The sequence below is a fragment of the Cynocephalus volans genome, chromosome 14, assembly GCF_027409185.1.
Source record: "Cynocephalus volans isolate mCynVol1 chromosome 14, mCynVol1.pri, whole genome shotgun sequence".
Lineage (NCBI taxonomy): Eukaryota > Metazoa > Chordata > Mammalia > Dermoptera > Cynocephalidae > Cynocephalus > Cynocephalus volans.
The window spans coordinates 14,582,902-14,605,096 of record NC_084473.1 but is presented as its reverse complement, the minus strand read 5'-3'; positions in this window follow the sequence as shown (position 1 = coordinate 14,605,096).

The following is a 22,195-nucleotide window of genomic DNA, read 5'->3' as shown; positions in this document are numbered from 1 at the left end:
GTACTTACAGATAAATGAATAATACTGCATAATTTCATTATTTAAAAGATCAAAATAAGTTGAGTTGATTAAGCATAAAATTTGGGGAATTTTAGCAAGTGCAGGAACAACAACAAAAATCAAAGAAATTGCAAAGAAAAAAGGTGACAATAATCAGAAGTTAACATATTTAAAGTAGAAGAGCAGAATTGATAAATTCAAAGTATAATTTTTAAAAGTGTTGATTACGAGTAAATCATGAGAGCTCTACTCTAATATATTTGACTATCTAAAAAAAGCAAAAAAATCCCCAAATTTTCTGTGAAATCATAAATGAGCTATTGTGTTTCAAAAAGAATAACCTGAATAAAACATAAAATAGAAAAAAAAAAAGAGTAGAAAAATTATGATTCTAAATGAACCTCTGGCTCAGGCACTTTTACATATTTATGTTTTCATGGAATAATTCCCATTCTGTTGAAATTGTTCCAAAGCACAGAAAAATCAGAAATATTCACATGTTTATTTCACCAAAACCTGACAATGATGGCACAGGCAACAGCATCTCACCTATAATTTTGAAAATACATTTAAAAAATATATAAAATGCCAAGAAATTGAGATCCAGAAGTGCATTTAAAGATTAGAGTATCATGATCACATAGGTTTTATTCTTAGAATAAAAAGCTGTTATAAAGTACATCCTATTCATGAATTAGAGAAGGAACATTTTTAATCATCTCAAAAAATGCTGATCAGTCATTTAATAAAATTTATCACCCATCCAGATTAATGAGAAAACAAACATACACAAAACAATATGTAATGAACTAGGAATAAAAACACACTTCCTAAACACTTAGAGAATATTTAAAAATCAAGAACCAACTGCATTCCAATGTTGAATCATTAGACGCTTTCCTATTAAAATTAGGAGAAAGTCAAGGTCAAAAAAGCTCATTATCACAACCGTTCAAGAAACTTTAGAGACATAAAAGTTTCAGTGATTAGAAAGGAGAAGTGAAATTATCATTGATATAATATGCTATGATTGCCTATCTAGCAAATCAAAGAGAATCAATTATCCAGGTTAGCAAAGAGAAACAGCAACGTGTTTGAATGAACATAAAAGTTCAGTAACATGGCTGGATTTAAAAAATACAAAAATGAAATGCTTCTGTGGATACCAGATATGACTAGGTAGAAATTACAGGGGAGAAAAATAAAATTACAATGAACAAAAAATTGTTGAACCCCTGAAATACCCAGCAATGACAAGAAACATGCATATCTACATGAGAAAACTGTGAATGTTTACAGCAGAATGTGAAGGAGACATGAGTAAACAGAAAGACATTTCATGCCCTTAATTGGAAAAATAAAATATTTTAATTAATTTGGGTTTAATTATATTCCAATTTACATATAAAGAAACAGTGATGAGAGAGCAGTGGAAAGAGGGACATCCAACAGGAGCTGAGCCTTTCCAGAGATATAAGTTAACCCAAGGCCACGGCCAGAAGGAACCCTAACTCTCCTTCTCATTGGCCAAACCCAACCAGAAGCCAAAGAGCTAGGAAGCCTGTTGATGCAGCCCCTAGAGGTCAACAGGTTGGGGGACAGATCAGAGTGGACATAATGGTTATATCCAGAGAGTTCATCTTGAATGGCAACAGAAAACATCCTACAAAATGCCAGATTTGACAATGGACAAGAATAAATAGGCCAAAAATACACTCTTAAATATTTACTCATTCAACAAACATTCACTGAGTGCCTACTCAATGCACAGGGGCATTAGTGTATTATAAATCAATAAGGCAAACAAGATTATTCAATAAATGACACTAGAAAATTGAGAAGCACTTTGGAAAAATTAGATTAGTGCATGTGCAGGACTGTGCAAATAAACTCATTCGACACCCACTGCCACTTCATTCTACCTTGTCTTCTTGTATCATAGAGGCTGGGAAACCTAAAAACATGAACTGTATAAAACAGTGGTTAAGAGCACAGATTCTGAAGCCAGACAGGCTGGGTAAAAATTCTAGCTCTGCCATCCGTTAGCTGTGTGATACTGGGCAATTACTTTAACCTCTCTGTGTCTCGGTTTCCTCAAATGTAATGTGGGGATAATAATAATACCTATCTCTTAAGATGCTGTAAAAATTAAATGAGCTAATATCTGTAAAAAGCACTTAACGTAATGCATGGCTCACAATAATCATTGCATAGTGTTAGCTATGATTATATTTCTCAGACGTAGGTTTTGTTCAGGGGACAACTGTGTATCATGTAGAACGCAGAAATAGGCATGATGAAATGGTGACAGCGCCCAGAGAAGCTAGGTCTCATGGAAGAGATATTCGATTGTTCTGGGGCTGCTGATGTTGGGGTTCTACTCTTCAGTTGCCAGCATGTGGAAGTGGTGAGTTTTCCCATGGTGCAATTGGGGATTTCTTGGTCTTGACTGTGGAACAGCCAAGTTGGTACCCTGGCCCCCCCTTGTAGTTCAGTAACTTAGCTTAAACTCTGAAATCAATCCCTCTCTGCTTAAACCAGCTAAACTAGATCTCTTGTTTGACCAGAACAGATCTTTGCCTCATATCAAAATAAAACCCAAATATTTAAGTACTTGACTGTAAAATTACAGCCATTTAACAAACACTCAGAAAATAAATGTGAGCTCTTAAATGACCTCAGCTTGTAAACCATCTTGTAAATACAAAGACACTGGAAGAAAATCTTGAGAGATTTGTTCACATAGTTTGTATGTTAACAATCATAACTACAACTAAAATACATATAGAAGATCAAGAAGAATTTTCAACAGATATGACAGTGGTCATACTCTCAACATATTAGAGTTTATATAAATTGTTATGAAAATATTAAAGCAGCAATGTAAATAAATCCAGAAGAGATTATCAAATAATATATGTCAAATAAAGATATATAAAATATGTGTTTACTGGCAACAAAAATGCAAATTCAAAGCAAGGTATTATTTTTCTTCTTTGACAAACTAGCAAAATAAGGGAAACTAAAATAGTTAAATCATGTATTCATCAGAATCTTTTTCTCCAGCTTTACTGAGGTGGTATAATTGAAAAATAAAATTATATATATTTAAGGTGTACAGCATAATGATTTGATATACATATAAATTGTGAAATATACACATGCATTTCCTATACATATTTGATATATGTATGCATTTGCTAGCCAAACTAGCAAAGAAAAAGAAAGGATTAATGGATTTATTTTTATGCTTACAAAGGAGGTAGTGAGAAAGTACACTCATGCTCTGTTGGTGGGAATATAGATTGGTGAAGTCATTCTGGAGGACTGTTGGGTAATATTTACCGAGGCTTTATGCATCCTACTCCTGGCTCTAAAAGCCATGCTTCAAGCTGTGGCTGGTACATAGAAAACAGCTGGAAAACAAAACCTATTTCAGGCAGTTGCCCACAGCCATGTGCTAACTATTCCTGACTGCTGCTCTCTGCAACACTCCCTGGCCAACGAGTCCCAGCTACAAACCCCAATTTTGTGTTTGAGAGTTTTGGACCCTTATTTATGCCAAATTGCTTTGACTTCTCTGGTTTTAGGATTGGATCTGACGTCTCATCCAGTCCTAAACCCCAAACACTCTAGTTTCCCAGTGTTTCCCCCGGTCTTAGAGTGAGATCTCCTCCATCGCTCCACCACAGTCCCACTGGATCCAAACTTGATTAATTTTTGCAAGTGCAGAAGATAATAAACAATTTCAGAATAAGCAATGAAAAGGCTCCTTACATGCTAAATAGTGTTTTTTCTTTATTTGATATTATTGTATGCGACTGAATCAATTATGTGCTATCTCTGTTGACCACTTTCAAAAATGTAATTTCTTGGACTATATTTTCTATAGCTTTGCTCTAAGCTTTTTAGGTGATTATTATTCTCCTCAAATATTTTGGATCCCTCCTGTTCTGGGAAAGTAAAATTCCTTCCTTCTCATTTAAGAACCAATGAGTTTTCTGAGTCATGGCTTCAGCAATTTTGAAACTTCTTATCTTTCTTCTCTCTAAATTATGAGCAAAATATGAGCTGTCTTAAATGGAGAAAAAAAATGAAAAAGTCCCTTTTTATATCCCTTCTCTATTCCTTGCAGTAGCTCCACTTAATACGAGTCATTTTGTGATGGTTAATTCTCTGTAGAAATCAAAATGAATTTTGAAGAGATAGTGACTGGGTTAGATTAAATGGCAAATGCAACTGGCCAGACAGGGATCTCTACTTTCTCATTTCAGCACCTCTAATAGCCTTCTAAAGGATTGCATTGACTGTCCTGGGCGAGAGGCAACAGTTAGATATTTATCTGAAGATTGCCTATTTTAGAAGTTCAAATAGGAAAACAATCCTTTAAAGGTGAATTATCTCACTTTCTTAAATGCTTAAAGCGTGCACACACACACACACACACACACACACACACACACACACACACACACACACACACACAAACTCTCCCTGGTTAAAATCATCTTCTTACTTTTTTAATGTTCTCATCTATCACAACAGCTAGCCCAGACTTTTGTTTATCTTAATTTTTGCTGACTAAGCTTAAAAAGAATATATTAAACAAGAAAAAGAAAATAAAATGTGAAAAATAATTTACAGCCACACTATGCAGAACAGGGTTTGTTCATTACTGCTAATGGTATGCAAGGTTAGTCAACAAATATTTGCCAGATACCTACTGCGTGTCAGTCACTGGGGGGCATTATGAGTCTAAATAAGACTGTTGACAGCACACTGGAGGAGAGAAAACAGGAAAAACTTAAAAAATGCAAAAGTGTCACAGTTGAGATGGGCATAGAATTTCATCAGAATGGAGGAGGGTCGTGATCAGTACTCCTGGGAATTCTGCAAGGCTTCAGAGATGACATTTGAGTTTGAATATAAAATAGAGGGAGTCCATCTAGACAGTAAAAAAAAAAAAAAAAAAAATTAGAGCTCACTAAAAAGGACGAGACTGCTGGAGACTAGAAATGGCCAGAGCAATGGCAGGAAGACAAAGAAGAATGGGACTTATTGGGATAACTGACAGTAAAAAGTACAACCTCTTAAAGGGCTATTGAGCAAGGTAGATCAACAGCCAAAATTTTTATCCATCAGTATTATTTCTGGAAGACTATTTCAAAGAAATAATACCAAAGAAGTGAAGAAAAAAAGTGCAAATCTATTTATAGAAGGCATTTATAATATTAAAATATTAAAGTCTCAAATTCCAGCTATCCAGAACACATTAAACTAATTTGATTATTGGAAAATTTAAAAATTTCAGTCTCATTAGAAATAACAAAAATTGTTCATATGAGTCTAAAATGATGTGCCTATTATAATTATAGTTGTATAGAACTTAAAAGCAGAAGGATTAAAAATACAAAGGGATTATAAAAATTGCTCCAGCAGGGAGTCAAGATAATTTTTTTTTGTTTTCATTTATAAGGTTTTAAGATAATTTAATAAGATTTTTAAAGCAATTTTTATAGTCCACAAAAAAGGAAACTCCAATTTAGCACATTCTAAATTTCTAGACTTGGACTTATACCCTGAATCTAAATTTCCCATTTACGGTAATAGCCCATGAACTGCAAGATGACCTTGCAGAAAAGGTGGACTCGAGAAATCAGAACTTAAATTTCAATCAAAACATACCCTAAAAGTCATAATTATTTCTGACTGAGACAAAGTCCTATGTCCTGCTAACCTGACTAAGAGTCTTTCAAGATTAATTTGCAGACTTGCTACTGGTTGAAGTGCCTCACCCTGGTTATTCAGACAAGAGAAAGAGGCCCAGGCTGCAATCTGGCTCTAGTTCACACTGCAGCACTAACCAGCCTCTCTTTGAGGCTCCCTTTTCTCATCTGAAAATTTGATTAGTATTATCTTGACCTTGCCTATTTCATCAAACTAGGCTTAGTTAAGACTGGCTCAAGAGTTCTCTGAGACCCTGTACTGAAGCCTTCCGAGTCTTAATTGGAGGTCTGGGACCATCAAACCAACCACATCAAAATCACCTTGGGAGCTCTTTTGAAAGTATACAAAGCTGAGATTTATCCTCAGAGATTCAGCCGGTCTGGGAGAAAACCCTGGCACTTGTGCTTTTCAGAACCCTCACCAGAGGTGACTTCCTACACCTTGTAATAACGAAGTAGCTTGAATTGGACTAACCCTTCAGATGATAATAATTGCTAATTCTGAAGTGGGTGTGTGTGGCGGAACCAACTGACTGTAAATACTAATAGTGGCTCCAAACAGGCAGAAACTGGGAAAGAATTCAACCTGCAAAAAAATGAAATCATACTGAGCAAAATCTGTATTTCTATAACTTTTCCTCTGACGACAGGCCCAGTCTTCAGGGCATGTGGGCGTAGACTTCAGACTTAAAGGAGCTGTATTACTAGGCTGAGACATCACAAGTTATAATTTGAGGCTATCAAAGTATCTGAGAATTGAGGGAGAAAACTTAAAAAGTAAGGTACAAGGGGAGGAAGGATCCCCAATATCTGCATACACATTTCTCTTAAATCCTTGGCTGAATCCTACAATGTACATATGGTAGCAAGACTCCAAGAGCCTCAGGGAGAAACAACCAATGAAAAGCCAAAAGAGTTGAGCAAAAATTTTATCAGCTGCCCAGTGCATGGTGGATAGAGTTTGGGGTTAGGTACTAGCAAACCAGGATTTAGAATAACGATGATAAATATGCTAAATAATCTATAAGAAAAGGTGGATATAGTAGATGAAGAAACAAAGAACGTAAGGAGACATGAAAACTGTAAATAAGAACCAACTGAAAATTCTAGAACTATACATACAATATATGATAACAAAAATTCAAAAATTAAGTGAGTAGGATTAACAGATTTTGAGAACAAGATTTATACGGAAGACAGAGTGGCAAAATAATTCAAGCTAAAATACAGGGAAAAAAGGATTGAAAAATATGAATGAAGCCACAATGACCTGTGAGACATAATCAAGTAGGCTGACATGATGTAATTGAAGTAGAAGAAAGAAAAAAGAGAGAGAATGAAGAATTAATATTTAAGGAATGTTGGCTGAAAATTTTTCAGTTATTAAAAATAGCAAACCACAGGTAAAGTCTGCAAATCCCACACAGAATGAATGCAAAGAAAACCCATAACTAGGCATATCGTAGTCAAACTGCAGAATATCACTAATATAGAAAAAAAAAAATCTTAGTAGCAACTGGGAGATAGGGTAAAAGACACATCACATACAGGCTCAAAATAATAAGAATGACTGCTGGCTATTGAATACAAAATAATGGTGGCAAGAAGTAAATGGCGTGATAACGTCAATTTCTGAAATTTTTAAAATTTATTTTAAATTGAAACATAATTGATTTTTATGTATTTATGGAGTACAGAGTTTATTGTCAGTATTTGTGTACAGTATGTGGATCAAATCTATATATTAGCATGTTAATTATTAAAAATCATAATCACTAACACCCCTCTTATCCGACAGTTTGATAACAGTGCTGATAGCAAAGGCTCTGTGCATGCTCTTCTTCAGCTTTCTTTCTCTTCTTTTCTTTTCTTTTGAATGTCTCTCTTTTTTTTTTTTACTGTATTTATCATTACACAATGAAATCATTTTTTGTGACTGTTTACCACCTTCTTGCTGACCCCCCCCTCTGTCTTTCCCACCTCTGGTAGCCTCAGGTACATTTTCTCCTTTTGAAAGTTCAGTGAATTATTGTGACTGTTGTATCTTTCTTTATTTGTTTAGTTTATTTTTTTTTCCAGCTCCCACTGATGAGTGAAGACATGCAGTATTTCTCGTTCTGTGCCTGGCTTATTTCACTTAATATAAATTTCTCTAAGTTAATTCATGTTGCCGCAAATGGCAGTATTTCATTCTTTTTTTATGGGAGAGTAGTATTCCATTGTGTATATATACCACATTTTCCTTATCCAGTCATCCGTCAGTGGACATTTAGGCTGGTTCCAACACTTGGCTATTGTAAACAGGGCTGCAATAAACATTGGAGTGCAAGTATCCCTTCAACATGATGATTACCATTCCTTTGGGTATACATTCAGCAGTGGAATAGCTGGATCATATGGAAGTGTTATCTGTAGTTCTTTGAGGAACCTCCATCCTGTTTTCCACAATGGCTGCAGTAATTTACAGTCCAACCAATAGTGTAGGAGGGTTCTCGTTTGTTCACATTCTTACCAGCATTTGTTTTTCTCTTTTTTAAAATTAATTTATTATTTTTTTTTACATTCTAAGATGTTGTTGCAGAGCAGTTGGGGGGAGGGGAAGGGGGAAGGGAAAGGGAAATAAGGTGAGAGAAGGAGGAAGGAGCGGGGGCATGGTCGACCTGTGGCACCCACTGCATTTTGGCAGCAGAGACCAGGGGGCTTCCAGTGGTGGCTCAGTTGTTGCTGGGGTGGATGCAGACACTGGTGTGGGTGTGTGTGTGTGTGGCTGAGGCCCTCAGCCCCCCACCACCCCAGGCCAGTCTAACTGGCATGAGATGATATATCAATGTGGTTTTGACTTGCATCTCCCTGATGCTTAGTGATGTTGAGCATTATTTCATGTGTCTGTTGACCATCTATTTATTTTCCTTTGAGAAAAGCCTATTTAGCTGCTTTGCCCATTTTTGATTTGGGTCACTGATTTTTTTTTTTACTCTTAAGATATTTGGATCCCTTATCAGATGCATAGTTTGAGAATATTTTCACCCATTCAGTAGGTCGTCTTTTTACTCTATTAATTGTTTCCTTTGCTGTGCAGAAGATTTTTAGGTTGATATAACTGCATTTTAATTTTTTTTTCTTTTGCTGCCTGTGCTTTTTGGGGTCTTATTCATAAAGTCTTTGCCCAGTCCTACTACCTGAAGTGTTTCCCTTGTGTTTTCTTTTAGTATTTTTATAGTTTCAGATCTTACATACAAGTCTTTAATCCATTTTGAGTTGATTTTAGTGTATGGTAAGATGTACAGGTCTAGTTTCATTCTTTTACATTTGGATGTCCAGTTTTCCCAGCACCACTTATTGAAGAGGCAGTCCTTTACCCGATGCATGCTTCTGTTGCCCTTGTCAGTATCAGTTGTCTGTAAGTTTCCGGGTTGATATCTGGGTTCTCAGTTCTGTTCCATTGGTCCATGTGTCTGTTTTTATGCCAGTACCATGCTGTTTGTTTACTATAGCTGTGTGATATAATTTGATCTCAGGTAGTGTAATGCCTCTAGCTTTATTTATTTTTTTGCTCAAGATTACTTTGGCTATTTGGGATCTTTTGTTTTTTCCATAAGAAGGTTAGGATTGTCTTTTTCTATTTCTGTGAAGAACGCCATTGATATTTTGATGGAAATTGCATTGAATCTGCAGAGAACTTTGGGAAGTATGGGAATTTTCACAACATTAATTCTTCCAGTTCAAGAGTGTTGAATGTCTTTCCATCTTTATTTCTTTCAGTGACTTATAGTTCTTACTCTAGAGATCTTTCATCTCCTTGATTAAATTGATTCCTAGGTCTTTCAATTTTTTTTGGTGACTATTGTAAATGGGCTTGCTTTCTTGATTTCTTTTCCTGCTAGTTGTTACTGGAATATTAAAATGCTACTGATTTTTGTGTGTTGGTTTTGTATAATGCAACTTTACTAAAGTCATTTATCAGCTCTCAGAGTTTTTTGGTAGAGTCTTTAGGTTTTTGTATATATAGGATCATGTCATCTGCAAACAGGGACAGTTTGAGTCTGTCTTTTCCAATTTGGATGCCTTTTATTTCTTTTTCTTGCCTGATTGCTCTGGCTAGTACTTCCAATACTATGTTAAACAGGAGTGATGAGAGTTTGCGTCCTCGTCATGTTCCTGTTTTTAAGGCAAAAGCTGAAAGCTTTTGAAGGATGATATTGGTTGTGGGTTTGTCAAATACAGCTTTTACTGTGTTGAGATAATTTCCTTCTATATGTAATTTGCTGAAAGTCTTTATCACAAAGCTGTTGAACTTAATCAAATGCTTTTTCAGCGTCTATTGAGATAATCATATGGTTTTTGTCCTTGATTTGGTTGATATTGTGTATCACATTTATTGACTTGTGTATGTTGAAACATCCTTGCATCCCTGGGATGAATCCCACTTGATCATGGTGTATAATTTTTTTTATGTGTTGTTGTGTCTTGTTTGCTAATATTTTATTGAGGATTTTTTCATCTATGCTCATCAGATATATTGTCCTGTAGTTGTTTTCTTTTTTTGTCATTGCATCTTTGTCTGATTTTGGTATCAGAGTGATGCTGGCCTTATAGGATGAGTTAGGGAGAGTGGCCCATGTTTCAATACTTTGGAATAGTTTGAAGAGAATTGGTTTTAATTCCTCTTTAAATATTTGGTAGAATTCAGCAGTGAAGCCACCCAGTTCTGAGCTTTTCTTTGTTGAGAGACTGCTGATTACTGCTTCAATCTCATTGCTTGTTATTGGTCTGTTCAGGTTTTCTATTTCTTCTTGGTTCAGTGTTGGTAGTTTGTATGTGTCCAGAGATTTATTCATTTCCTCCAAGTTTTCAAATTTGTTTGCATATTGTTGTTAATAATAGTCTCTAAGGCTTCACTGTATTTCTGTGGTATTGGGTATATTGTCTCCTTTTTCATTTCTGATTTTTGTTGTTTTTGTCTTTTTTCTTTTTTTAGTTAGCCTAGCCAATGGTTAATCTATTTTGTTTATCTTCTCAAAAAGCCAACATTTTCTTTGATCTTTTGTATCATTTTTGGGGTCCCTATTTCATTAAGTTCTTCTATTATCTTAATGATTTCTTTCTGTCTACTAATTTTGGATTGAATTGTTCTGGTTTTTCTCTTTCTTTGGTGTGTAGCATTAGGTTGTTTATTTGAAATCTTTCTATTCATTTGATGTAAGCATTCATTGCAATAAACTTCTCTCTTGTGACTGCTTTTGCTATATCCCACAGGTTTTGGTATGATGTGTCTTTATTTTCATTAGTTTCAAGAAATGTTTGGATTTCCTGTTTAATTTCTTCTTGGACCCATAAGTCATTCAGGTGCATGTTGTTTAAATTCCATGTATTTGTACGGTGTCCAGAGCTGTGCTTCTTATTGATTTCTAGTTTTAATCTGTTGTGGTCTGAAAAGATGCTTGAAAGGATTTCTTTTTTTTTAAAATTATCTTTTAATTGTATTTTTTCATGAACTTTTTTTTTTTAAAAATTTTATTTTGTTGATATACATTGTGGCTGATTATTGCTCCCCATCACCAAAACCTCCCTCCCTTCTCCCTCCCCCCTCCTCCCCAACAATGTCCTTTCTGTTTGCTTGTCATATCAACTTCAAGTAATTGTGGTTGTTATATCTTCTCCCCACCCCATTTTTTTTTTTGTGTGTGTGTGTGTGTGAATTTAATGATTTCATTTTTAAAAAACTTGTCTAGACTTTATTTGTGACTCAATGTGTGTTCTATCCTGAAGAATGTTCTACATGCTGATGTGAAAAAAATTTTAGAAGTCTCTATACAGCCAAAATACATTTCAAAAATGAAGGTGAAATAATCCCATTTCACATACATAAAAGTTGGCAAAATTTTTCATAAGTTGTCCCTGGTAAGGAACTGGTAAGTAAGTTCTTCACAGTAAAGGGAAATGATACCAGATAAAAATTGGGATCTATGAAAAGAAAAGGAGAGGAATAGAATGGTAAATATGCAAGTAATATAAAAGACTTTTTGTTTTTCTTATTTTCTTTAAAAATAATTGATTATTTAATGGCAAAAAATAATGGTGTATTATGGGTTTTGTAACAAATTTAGAAGTAAAATTTGTGACTACAATAACACAAAGAATGGGAGGGGATGTATAGTGTTGTATGTTTCCTAATTATAAATGAAGCGATATAATATTAATTCTGTGTAAAATCCCTAGAGTAATTCCTAGAGAAAACTGAGCGCACTGGCCATCCTATATGGGATTTGAACCCGTGGTGGGAGCGTCGCTGAGCTCCCAAGCGCCGCACTCTCCCGAGTGCGCCACGGGGCCGGCCCTAATAGGCATACTTTAAATACAAAGACATAGTTTGAAAATAGTAGGATGCAAATACTGAGCATGAGAAAGACAGTGTAGCTGTATAATATCAAAGAATTCTAAACAAAGAGTATACACAGAGATAGAGGGATATTTCATAATGAAAAGGTTTCTCTAAGTAATTAGTAGAACAAGTAAAAAATCAGTAAGGACTTGGAAGACGAACAACAATATGAAATAACATTACCTTAATTGACATATGTAAAACATTATGTCAAACAACTGCAGAATAAATGTTCTTTTGAAGTACATATGACATATTTAGCAAGATACCCATAAGTAAAGTCTCAATACATTTCAAATCACTGAAATCATAAAGAATATATTCTCTTTTCACACTGGAATTACACTAGAAATCAGAAACAATAAGACATCTATAGAATATTTGAAAATTAAGGGACATACTTTTAAATAATGCTTAAATCAGAGAAAAAGATGAATGAATCCAATAAATTTCTAACTAAAGTCAACAAGGAAAAAAAAAAAACCGACAGGAAACAAAAATTACCAGGAGTTAAAGAGAGCACATTACTGCAGAATCTATAAACATTCAAATATGATAAGTATGTGTTTGTGCTAATAAATTGAAAAACTTGCTGAAATGGACATATTCCTTGAAAATCTTCACATGTGATCATAATGCACAACTGAGGCGATGATCTCTGGTCCAAAGGATGCCACATATTTACAAGTGACTGGCGTCCTGCCATTTCTCTAATAAATCCCACCTCACCTCCAACTTGTTCCTACCTCTTTCTTAAAATCTTTAAGGGCTTTTGTTTGCCCACAGGATAATGTCCTGGTTTCTTAATTAGATATAAAATGTACTTCATGACTAATTTTTGCTTCTTTATCCAGTTTCTCTTATTTTCTCTATCTTATGTTCCAGCTGTAAAACCAAAAAAATTAAATGAACATTATATTGATTCTATGGTGCATATTTATTATATTTTAACTTATCTGATACTGGGATGTGTTTTATGATCAATGATATCTTATAACTAATTTGCCTATTGTCTTGGTCTTAGTGGCACCCCCAAATAATAATGGAATCCCCGCAGATGTTATGATTTTTTTCATGCCTTTCTGATTAAATACATAGAATTCTATCTGTCTTGCTTCCTTTTCCTATTTTGTGTACCTGGTGATCTGAACTCTCAATAGTGTTCACAAATGCAACCTATGTGTCAATTTTTCCTTAATAAGAACTATTTACTGAGTGTTGACTATTTGGAAGCCTCTATGCTATGTGCTATGACATTTCTCTTGAAGTTTTATGACCCCTTGATTAGCAATTATTATCCAAGGCTCAGGGAAGTTAACTTAATGGCACAAAAATCATACAGCTGGCTGAAAAGTGGCACAATTGGAATAGAGTACAAGTCTGTTTGCTCATAAAGCCTTTGCCCTTCCTACTTCACCATAGTTTTTTCTTAATAATGCCCCATTATCTGTCAAATTAGGCATACTATTTTCAAAGTTATTACAGCATCTATTGCACTGTATTGCAATAATTTTTCTTCCATATCTTTCTGATTTGTGAGGCAATGAAATAATTTATCCCTCTATATTTAAGACTTAGCAGAGTGCCTGATGTATAAGCAATACTGCATAGTAAATAGTATAATAAATGAATGAATAAGGTATCCCTGACAATGTGGTTTTTCTAGCCAGTATACTCCTTCCATCCATACCCCCGTAGAAATAGTGTCAGGGACACTGGAAAATCAGACAAGCTGAAGATAAGATTATGGGCTAGAACTAAGAAGCCTGAGCTGTAAGGCAGTGATAACAAATGGCTTTTGTACCAATATTTACTCTCAGGGTTCAGAAGGATTCTGAAGCTGTCTTAGCTCAGTGAGAAGCACAGGGATTTCTATACAATGTCTCTTCCCTGGGCATAGGAAGGAAGAGTGGCAGCGTTTCTGTGACGAATTTGTCAACTGTGCTTGTGAAAGAATCTAGTTCTCTCCATCCTGGGGGCATGGTATGTTTTTACATCGCATGACATATTTTTGTTTATTCACTTGTTGTTTGTCACCCCCATTGAAGTCCCACGAGGGCAGAGCCTTTGTTCTGTTCACTCAGCCACTGGAAGAACACCCAGCACATAATAAATGTTGAATCATTAGCAAATGAATGAGTGTAACATCCTTTCTGTTTTCTTCTCTCAGTGATAATAATAGTGGACAATAAAAATGAGAAAAAATACCTATGTCCTTAAAGAATTTATTATACTTGAGGTGGATCAATTTATTTTGTAAACCCCATAGAACTGTTGTCTAATATATTTAGCTTCTCTAACCATTTCTAATTCTCTTGTTCTTTTTCTAATTTTAACACCTTCCTATCTCTCTCTTTTCTCGTGTTTATCATGAAGACATTTGCTGTTTCTCCAGGAAGAGGGAACTTAAAAACACTTTCAACTATCCAGTCAAAAACTGTGCTCTTTATCATTTTTAATGGGAAATTTAATGATTTCAGTTGATTAACCCCAACGTCTTTAATTGCTCTCTTTCCCAAGCATTGCATATCACTTTTCTGAAAACAATCCTCCAATGAGCCCAGACTGTGGCAAATTGTTTTATCTGCTGTCATCTCAAGGTCAGTTTGAGTAGCAGCCCTGATGTTGAATTTTCTTTCTTTCAGTGCTGAGCCTCATGCAAGATGCAGAGCCAAGTTAAGATGAGAAGAAAAGCAGTCCTGTCCTGAATGCTAACATTAAATTAAAAAACCCAGAAAGAGGATAGTGCAGTTGCCTAGTTCAATATCCATATCATAGACACTCTCAAGCCATGGTGGCTGGTTTTAATAATAGATTGAAAGAGTATATTAGTTAGGATATAGTTTTAGTACCTTGTGACAAAAATCCAAAATAACAATGGTTTGCACAAGATAAAACCTATTTTGCTTTTTTCTAAAGCTCTAAGCCTCTATGACATCTGTGGGCCATGAATCTCTCAAAAGCCCAAGCACCATTCATTCAGTTTCTCGAACATCCCCAGGGTTTTTCATTTTTCTACAAGCCCTTAAATGGGCACTACTTAATGTGCACTTCAGCCAGCCAAAAAAAAAAAAAAAAAAAAAGGGGTGGGGTGGGGTGGGGAATAGAGGTGGGAAGGACACATATCAGCCCCTCAAGAGTACAGGCAGGAAGTTGAACGTCACTTCTGTCACATCTCCTTGTTCAGAACCTAGTCACATGAGCACGCCTAGTGCAAGACACATAGTTTATTATTGGAAGATGTGGAGACAGCTCAGTATTACAGTTGCTTTTACTATGCACGGGGAGGGTGTTTAGTGGCACACAATGAACGGTTTTTGTCAGAGGAAGAGACTTTTTTTTTTTTTCTCAGTCTTCAGTGCCATCCTTGAACTCAAGAATGATCAGAGGAAGATGTGAAATTTTTCTCATTGATTCCCTTTATGCCCAGCATGTGGTTTTCTAAGATCACTTGCTGGTGATTTACAGGCTGTCACTAGGAGCTGTTTTTCAGTTTTGTCATTCCAAAATTATATGGGCATAGATCTATGCCAAACAAATTCTTTGCTATAGTTGAATGTTTGCGTCCCTCCAAAATTCATATGTTGAAATCCTCACCCCCGAGGTGATAGTGTTGAGTGGGGCCTTTGGGAGATGAATGGGATCCGTGTCCTTGTAGAAGAGGCCCCAGAGAGAGCCCTCACCCCTCCTACCATGAGTCCTCTCAGACACCAAATCTGCCCGCGCCTTCATCTTGGATTTCCTAGCCCCTGAACTGTGAGAAATACGTTTCCGCTGTTTCTAAGCTACCCTGTTTATAGTATTTTGAAATAACAGCCTAAATGGACGAAAACACTCTCAAAAATTGATGTATAAAGGAGAAAAAAACTTAGTTTGACTGAGAAAAATAACTACTGATTGGCACAGGGAGTTTGCGTTAACAGGAACACGCAGGAAGCTACTAGGAAAAGCCAAAGGGTAATTGGAAAGATGCTGAATGAGTATAAAAAACAACATAAAGGACCAGTTACTCTTACCATTCAGTAATATTTAAGCAAAAAGAAGAAATTCAAGTGACTCCTGGAACAGTTCTTTATGAGTCTTAGAATGCAGAGGGTATTTAAAAATCATTTAATTAAGCTTTCAATTTTGAGAAATTAGAAACAGTTTCAAAGTGGAAAGTAACTTACCAAAAAAGCTCACAGCTTGTTAGAGGCAGAACCAGGGTAAAAACAAAATCCAACAAACATATATCCTCAGTTCCAATACAGGGAAGGGTCTATTTGCTTTTAATTTGCACTGGATTTCATTCATTGTTTTATTTATTTAGTCTTTCATTCAACAAGTTTAAACTTGAAAAAAAAGAAAAAAGAAACCTTATTTATGTAAATAGAGAAAAACACAGCCCTATAATTACCACCCCAATTAAGAAATAGAATGTTTTCAGCATCTCAGAGGCCCTTTCTGATGTCCTTTCATTCAATACTCCCTGTCCAAAATTAACTATTATCCTATATATACATCATAGCTTAGTTTTGCCACTTTTTAGCTTAATTTAGACAGAATAATATATACTCTTGCTCAACATTGTGCTAATGAGATTCATTTATATTATTGGATGTAACAGTAATTCATTGATTGTTATTGCTGTAGAGTATGCCACTATATGAATATGGCACGAATTATTTACCACTCTCCTGTTGGAGACTTGAGTTGTTTCCAGTTTTGTTGTAACTAATAATACTACTTTTAACATTCTTGTACACATCTTTTGTTACTCCTATGTACATATTCCTAAAGACCTATCCCTGAGTGGAATTGCTGGGTTGTAGTTTATGAGTATTTCCAAGCTTAGTAGAAACTGCCCAGAGGGACTGCATCAATTTAAATGCCCATGAATAGTTTATGAGCATTCCAGGAGCTTCACATAGTCAGCAGCACTTCGTATTGCTAGTCTTTTTAATCTTAGCTTATGCTTGGTGTGTAGCATAAAATAGAAATAAAAAAAAAACTTCCTTAGCTTAATGAAGAGTTTCTGCTAAAAACTGCATCAAACATTATACTTAACATTGAAATTTTAGAAGTTCTTCCTTTAATTTAAGGAACACTTGGAAAGTACTTGTTAATATTATTTCTATCTAGACATATATTGGATGTTCTAGTCAGTATAGTAAAAGAAATGAAATAGAATAAGTAAGCAAGAATATTTAGAAAAAATTCTGAAAAAGGAGTCATGAGAGAGGGTCAGTCTTACTGGCTATTAAAATCACAGTTAAACCTGCAATCATTTATATAGCATTGACCTGAAGCATTAAAATACAGATAGACCAATGAAGAAGAATATAAAAGTAAGAAATAGACCCACAAGTATATGCAAAACTGTAGCATATGACAGAGTGGATATTTCAAATCAATAGAAAAGGTTGGCTTATTCAACTAGGTAGCCATTATGATAATAAACTTGGATCCATACTTCACACCTCACACTAGGATAAATTGCAAATAAATCAAATATAAATCTAACACTAATGAAAATAAAAAACCTCTCAACAAAAGCACAAGAGAATTTCTTATAAAAAGGGGGCCTTTCTAAATAGGGTATAAAATAAAAGAGCGATACATTTTTTCCATCATAGTATGGCAAAATCACCACAACCACAATATAGGCAAAAATTTACAATACATTCACAAAGAAGAGGCTAATTAGTGCTCTGACCACAGGCAAAGAGCTAATTTTTCCAGCTTTAAAGAGCTCCTGTAAATTTCTAAAGAAAAAAATAGACAACTTTATTTTTTAAAAAAAATGATTGTAACTGAAAAAGTTTAGAAATAAAAATAAACCCAAGAGTTTTAGATATAAGATCAATGTATAAAAATTAATAAAATTTATCAAAAATATAATTTATCACAAATTTAAAATAGGTACATTCACGTTATATATAACAAGCAAAAAGGTTTATGAATAACCTATTAAAAAGAAACCATAAAATTTTCTCAGAGAAAAACGTAAAATTCTATTAAAATTATAAAATACTTTATTAATATTTATGTCAGTAAGAAAAATACTAGAAACCTATTAAACAAATGGGCAAAGATATAAATAGGCAAATCAGATTAGAGAAACGTGAATGACTAAGCATATGAAAAGATACTCAAATTCACTGATATTTAGGGAAATGAAAATGAAAACAACCCTGAGATATCACTTTGTAATTGTCAGAATGGGAAAATTAGAAACTTAGATAACGCCAAGTGATGATGGGAATTGTGGATACGGGGATTCACATACACTGCTGCTGAGAACACAGATGGGAGCAATTACTCTGGAAAGTAATTAGACAGTACTTAGTCCAATTAGGAATATGTATGCCTGTGACCCAGCATTCTCTATTCTAGTTATACACCTCACACAGATCCATGAGGGGGCATGGACAGGGAGATTTATCCTATCCTGAGCATTGTTTCTTGTAATGCAAAGCTCGATGCAGTCTAGGAGGTCTATTAGAGAACAGAGAAGTGTTCTTGATGGATGCACAGAATAGAATACCAGTGGCACTCAGTAGTCTTAGATCTACAGAGAACAATATGGATAGATCTTAAAAACTTAGTGCTGGGTAAAAAAGTGAGAAGCAATATGAAGTCCATGGCATAATATTCTTTGTGTGCATTTAAAATTCATGCACACAAAATAAAAATGCATGTTTATGTGACCACATGCGAATAAGGGAATATATTATCAAGTGCTACTGTCCTATGGTGAGGGTGAAGGGGATAAAAATGAAGACTGGAAATAAAAGGAAATCAACCAACCAATAAAGAACGGGAGGCTGTATGCGTCAATAATGATGATATGTCTTGAACATAGGCATACATTAGCCTTTTTCAAAATTGTGTGTGTTTATGCACGTGTGTGTGCGTGTGTATCCTGAAATCTTTCATATCCATCTACCCAGTAATCCCATATCCAGAAATATATTCTAAGGAAATAACTCCAAGTAAAGAAAAAAAGTGTCTATCCAAATATATTCAATGAAACTTGGTTTTCAATAGTAGACAATGTAAAGAATGCAAATATTTAACAATAAATACAATGACTAAATAAACCATGGCTTATCTATAATTTTATCTATAATTGGTTACTTTGCAACCAATTAGTTGATGTTTACATGGAGTTTGCATTGACATTGGTGATGCTAATAGCATATTAATAAGTAAAAATGTATGATATAAAATTGTATTTATATGAATTCAATTAAAATCGAGACATGCATTGAAATATTGTTAGAGGAAAATATACATATGTGAATATTGGTTTTATATGAGTAGTAGAACAATTTTTTTCTTTCCTCCTGCATTTTCAAATATAATTTAATGAATAGCTATTACTTTTAAAAATGTAAGACAAATTATACTAAAAAAGGAAAGCATTGCTCCCAGTTTAAATGCAAATATCCTAAGAAATATTACCAATTATGTGCTGTTAGTACTTTTCCTAAGTGCAAGTAGACTGAACAAATTATAAAGCCACCTGAGCTCCTGCAGCTGAGAAACAGCCAGTGGACGCTGTTTTTTTTTTTTTTTTTTTTTTTTTTTAAATAACAGGATGCTAAACTGGATGCTGTGACTAACTCACTGAGATGGGAAAAAGATGGGACACTGTAGTGAGAAATAAAAATAACCCACAATAGGATGACAGAGAACTGTCTTAGACAACTCTTAAATCAACATTGAGGAAATACAATGTCTTAGCCTGTTTGGGCTGCTATAATAAAGTTCCATAAACTAGGTAGCTTATAAACAACTTAAATCTACTTCTTGCAGTTCCAGAGGCTAGAAAGTCCAAGGTCAAGGTGCTGGTGACTTTGGTTTCAGGTGAAGGCCTATTTCTTGGTACACAGATGGTGCCTTCTTGCTGTGTCCTCATATAGTGTAAGAGGTAAGTGAGCTCTTTTGGACCTATTTTACAAGGGCACTAATGCCATTTATAAGTGCTCCGCTATCATGACCTTATCATCTCCCAAAGGCCCCACTTCTTAACACCATCACCTTGGAGGTTAGGATTTCAGTATATGAATTTTGGGGTAGAGAGGATTTTTAAGGCAATGCTGCTGCACACTGAATGCTCCAGGTCCTTTAGGAGTAAGGTGGCACAGTCCTGTCTCACCTCAAAGCTAGCAGGAGGGTTTCAGGGAATCTTGGAGACTCCTTCATCAGGATTCCCTTCCAGGACATCCAGAAGACAAGATGCTGGCCATCTGCAAGATCAGCCTGTGCTCTGGGGTTTGCCCAGTGAAAGGATACTTGAATGTCTTTCTTGCACCTGATGCAAGAGAAAGCTGACTGGGAACATCTACATGCAAGAGGAAGCTGAATAGGAACATCTGAGATTCCACCCAGCAGAGTTTTCTAGCAGAGAGATTGCTTCTCACCTTACCTGGCAATGATGAGAGAGTGTCTGGCTGCTGAATAAAGTGACTTTATCTATGCCAGGGGAGCTTCAGTTGCAATACCAGGAATTGGCACTGAGTGGGTCTCTTAAGAGCATCCACAAGAGAAAGATTCAACTCTAAAAATCTACCAGGAATAGAAGCACTAAGCCTTTTATTAAAATGCCAGTCACGTCACATTTTCCGATTGCTTTACCAATCTTCTTTCACCATCGCCTACACACATGGCTCCCCCTGCCCCCACCAACACACACACATACACACACTCCAAAGGAGTTGGGATCTATTAAGCTGGAGCAAAAAATGAAGACAGGAAAAGTTGCTTAGAGCTGTTCCCATTTGAGAAAGTGGCAAGTTCTGTAGCTTTTGTTTTGTATTTTTTTTCTTTTTAAAATTTTAATTGAAACATACAGATTGTACATATTTATGGGGTACACTTATATTTCAATATATGTATGCAATGTGTAGTGACCAAATCAGGGTAGTTAGCAAATTCATCATCATCATCACAAAAGTTTATCATTTCTTTTCTATGGGGACTTTTAAGTTACTCTCTTCTAGTCATTTGACAATATACAATAAGTTATTGTTAATTATAGAAGGCTAGCACTACGGTACAACACTAGAACTTATTTTATCTAGCTATAATTTTATATCTGTTAATCAACCTTTCACTATCCCTTGCTTCTCACCCTCTAGTAACCACAGTTCTACACTCTACTTCTAAAAGTTCAACTTTTTATTTTTATTTTTTTTTAGCTTCTACATATAAGTGAGAACATGTGGTATTTATTTGTCTGTGCTTGACTTATTTCACTTAACAAAATGTCTTCCAGGCTCATCCATGTTGCCATAAATGACAGGATTTCTTTTAATAAAGTTAGAAATTGGCTCTTCTAAGGTTTTGGCCTTTTGAGACTTTGAGAGTTTTTGCGACTTAGAGCATTGTAGGACTTTGTAATACTTAAGAGAAAAGAAAAAGTTAAGGAACTTGTCTGACTTTGTCCAGGGACAGGGGAGGAAATACCCACATGAATAAATCTGAAATTTTTAAAAAATGATACTTTCAATTATACTAGTTCATGTCAGTTACATGTATATGTCACTGACTTGGCAATTTGGTAGATGGCTTTCCTGAGTGAATATGGGAAGCAGCTAGTTGGAGCGGCTCTTTGGAAAACCAGGCAAGATCCAATTACAATGGTTCTCAGAGTAGGATCCTGGAACCTGTGGGGTCCCTGAGACCCTTTCACAGTGTGCATAAGGTCAAAACTATTTTCACAATTCTAAGATTTTGGCTTTTCTATTCTAATTCCTTCCTGAGTGTTTACAGGAGTTTTGCAGAGCTCATATGATATGTCATATGAGGACAGACTGAATGCAAAAGCAGATGTAAGAATCCAGTTGTCTTCTATTAAGGTAGACATTAAACGATTTGCAAAAATGTAAAACAATGTCACTCTTCTCACTTTTTGGAAAATATAGTTATTTTTATTAAAATATCACTTATATAATGTAATAGGTTTATTTATTACTACTTTAAAATGTATTAATAAATAAATTTGAAATGTATCAGGATTAACTCTATCACAGCAAGTATTGATAGATACAGCTAACATTAACAAAAGCTCTTTGTGCTCCCCAATAATTTAAAGGAACCC